The sequence below is a fragment of the Aethalodelphis obliquidens genome, unplaced genomic scaffold (genome assembly GCF_003676395.1).
Source record: "Aethalodelphis obliquidens isolate GAN/ISIS:26980383/991018 unplaced genomic scaffold, ASM367639v1 scaffold33, whole genome shotgun sequence".
NCBI lineage: Eukaryota > Metazoa > Chordata > Mammalia > Artiodactyla > Delphinidae > Aethalodelphis > Aethalodelphis obliquidens.
In genome coordinates, this window is record NW_020837977.1 from 11,664,956 (window position 1) to 11,669,294 (window position 4,339).

Here is a 4,339-nt window from a genome sequence, read left to right on the forward strand (position 1 = left end):
GATGTCAGTGGAATTTGCTTAGTCTCCAGACAGCTCAAGGCTGGTTACAATCCTGTTGTAAAATCTTACTCAGATGGTAGGTCAGATTCAGCTAAGTCAGATATTTCCAAATATAAAGCACTCCACGCTCCGAGTGAGTCCTGCCCTGGAGTTGATTATTCGTATGAAAAATGTGGGTTAAGCAAGGAGGAAGGCCCCCAGTAGGTGGGGATTTCCCTGAAAATAGAACTTCAAGATTCTGTGCATGGCAGGTATCCATGAACTAGTAGACACATGTAAGGGCCAGCAAGGGCCAGGCATCAGGAGAAGGTGCTTAGAGCCACTTGCCTCTGACTCTGATTCCCTAATATAAGTCTTTACAAGATTATATATTTAAATTGTGGCTACAAATTTAGCACCTGAGCCATATTGCTGAACTCCAGTATAAAACTCAAATTGTGAACCATTGGAACCAAGTTGATGATAAAAGTCCACATAGCTAAATATATTTATATGTGTGGGTATATATGTAATATATATGTATGATATTGTATATGTATGTATGTGTATGTATGTATATAAATGCTTGTACATATAAGCTTTACAAATACATATTTAGAAAAAAGTACAAAGAAAAGTACAGGCAATCTTGCTCAGGATCATAAGGTCAGTTTGTAGCAGACGTGGGATTGTAATTCATGTCTATCTGACTCTAATGCTTGTTCTATATTAGCAGATGACCATTTGTGGTTAACAGTTATACATACACATAGGGTAATAGTCATTCTTTTTTTAAACACTTAACTAATTGTCATTAGCCATGCTGTATGTCTCATATAAGCCTCTTAATTGGTCTACAATATAGGTGTTTTTAGACTCACTTTACAAAGCGAAAAAGTGACTTCAAAAAGTTTATCCAAGGTTGCGTCACTGTTAAAATCACAGTCTCAAGGCCAAACCATGTCTCCCTCACCCACGCCTCACCCAGGCTTTCCTTTTCATTCTTTCCTTTTCACTATGTTGCTGTTCCTAATTTACTAAGTGTACAGTAAAATCAGAACTGAAAACATGTCTTTACTTTCATCATGTCCCCTCCAACATGCTGGAGCTCACATACTTGTACTAATCACTCATGTTGTCTTCTTTCTAACCGCATAAAAGTATTTGATTTATTAATGATATGGTGGGAAAATGTTAAAAGGAAAAGAAGTCCAGAGGTCAAACAGTTTCTATGTAAACTCCACTGCCCCTTCCCTATTTGGCTACTTTATAGTAAATCAAATCCACTTTATATAATGAAGCTTGTCTTTATTATCCCATTATGGCTGCCTTAGCAAGGAAGTAGCGTGTACGTTTCAGTTTTAGGTCATTTGTAATTATAAAAAGATATGCAGGAAAGCCATGTACTTCTTGTATGCTTTTAAAATCTTCTCCTTCGGTTGTTCATCACATTTTTACTGTTTTATAAAGAAAGTGTTAGAAAGCTGTGTTTTTATTGCCCTGATGCCTTTAATAGTACCTACTGTGAAACTAAGCTGGATACCTGATTGATGCCATTCCTACCTGTCTGGGAAGATAACGAGCAAACATCGAGGGGTCTGTTCTCCAGGTGATGTGTGCATGGAACTCCCATTAATGTTAATGGGAATCCTGCAGCTAAGCACGGTGACTGGAGACAAGAGGCTTAGGGTGTGGTAGGTCCATTAATACTTATTTCCTTCATAGCAGCTGGTTGGAGTACAAGGGGTAGGCAGTCCTTTTGAAGCTAACAATCCGCCATATTTAAAAAGTGTAAGATATGTAGATGTGTTGTCAATAAACTCTTTGTAGAAAGTAGACTTACTGTAAATTTTACTATAGAAAAATTTCTTATGAAATGCTTATTTTTTGAATAATGTTTTCATAATTCATCTTCCTCAAAATGACGATAACAATTCTATAAAGAATTGTATAGGGGCTTCCCTGGTGGCGCAGTGGTTGGGAGTCCGCCTGCCGATGCAGGGGACGCGGGTTCGTGCCCCGGTCCGGGAAGATCCCACATGCCACGGAGCAGCTGGGCCCGTGAGCCATGGCCGCTGAGCCTGCGCGTCCGGAGCCTGTGCTCCGCGGCGGGAGAGGCCGCAGCAGTGAGAGACCCGTGTACAGCAAAAAAAAAAAAAAAAAAGAATTGTGTAAAGAGTTTTGATCATTGGTGGTTAATTGAAAAACGGATATGAAATTTAAGAGCCAAAAACGACGTAGTTAAAAAGGTTGGTGACATAAACTGATTAAAATCTAGACAAGAGAAGAAAAGTATAATACACAGAAAAGATGAAATTCCATGCTTAGGCAAAGTCGTATTTTTAAATAATTCAGAGATAAGATACATGTATAATTGTATATGTATACATATATATGTGTGTGTGAATCAATCCACTAGTAAAGCAACATATACAAATATAAATTACTTAATTTACTCTGTAGTACTTTCTTAGGTCTAGGCATTATTTTAGACACTCACACTGACAGACTGGGGTCTTCGTCTCATGAAAGTTATAATCTAGGGGGATTGTAAAGTAGAAAGGAAGCTTAGAAATAGATATCCAACCTTTATTTTCTGCAGATGGAAACTGACGCTCAGAGAGATGCATTGACTGGGTCATTGACACAAAGCTAGCTGATGAGAGAGCCAGTGTCCAAACACCAATTCAAAAACATCAAAGTGATAAATAAAAATAACTCCCAACCTTTATTTGCATAATCAGAGAAAATATGTTTTAAAAGTGTAAACTTTATAAGAATGTATCTATAGATAGATAGACAGACAGACAGCAGCGGGAGGGTCTACAGCCACGGAGGGAAGGAGGGGAAGGGAGTGTTGGAGGTCAATCTCAAAAGACAGTTTGACGTAAGGCGTTCGATACTCTGTTGAGGAATGTGGGCTCAATCTTAAAAAGGTTGAGGAAGTGTTACAGGTTAAAACAGAGGCAACATGATCAAATTAATATATTTGAAGTGATATTTTGATGGTTGTATGAGATGGAGTGAGTCAAGAGTCGGCAGAGTTATCAATTTGGAAATATATGTGATATTTGATGTAGGGATGCTAAAAAAGGTAGAAAATGAGTGAAAACAAATGAATTTTAATTGACAAATATTTGATAGTGGACTTACAGGACTTGAAAAATGGGAGAGTGAGGGAGATTTGAGAAAGCTTTTTGAGAGAGAATGGCATTTCATGAGTTGTCAAAACCCAGGGTATGGGTGAAGTGTCTCAGGGAAAGTGAAGAGATTTGAGAACAAGATGCTGAGGATCTCAGATATTTATCAGACCTACGGAGCAAGGGGAAAGGTCCTGTGGAAATAAATTAGGAAGAGTTAGTATCTGGGGTCTTCGATAATTTACTTCATATGATGAAAATATTTCATCATTATGGATCTTAAAAATAATGTATAAAACTTAAAGATTACACTCTATTGTTGTAGATAAACTGTTGGCTTATCAGAACCTTCTTCATTAAGCTACCTGAATTTAATTTAATCAGCAGTAAATAATAAAGTTCATTTGCCAGCCAAACCCTGAGACTGATACATGTCAGATTGAATTTGAAAGTGCTCTGAAGCACTTGTGGAATGCAAGCTGGTATCATGAGGAGCCCACCCTCACCTTTCGTAAGAAATCATACAACAAACTTCATTCATGTCGTTCACTGACCCCAGAATGGTGCTGAGCCTAGTAGACACACAGAATATATTCTAACTTCACTTTGACATTTGAAGCATAGCAGGCCATAAAGATAAGCTACATATCAATCCAGTGGTATGGAAACTTCAATCTGAGTGTACTTTTAAAAATTCAGATATCATGATATGGGATATACTTTTTAATTGCATTACCCATTTTAAAATGAGTCTGTTATAAAGTCTTGCCTCATTACAAACTAGAAGTTATGGTGACAGAGCAATATTTTTTACTGTCCAGATAAAAAAAGAATTCCTAATTCTACCCTTTTCTGGTGATGCTGTTAGTTGCCTGGGGTCTCAGTGGCTTCACTTCATTTAACATGAAGAAGTAAAAAACTGATATATAACAATTCCCTGGAGGGACTATTCATAATTGTTCTTTTTTTCATTTAGTAAAAGTTTTTACATTAAATATAAGGCCTGTAAAATATCAGTGTTCTTTTCTAAATAAACACACTAATTTATGTCTTATGGCAGAAAGCTGTAAATTGAATTTACATTTTCTGTGTGCACTCTTTTTTGCAGTCTTAAAAAAGAAACCAGGATATCATCTTATCTAGTCATTATCAAATGCTTTATATAATAAATATTTAATAAACTCTTCATTGGATTCTTTTTTTTTTTTTTTTTTTTTTTT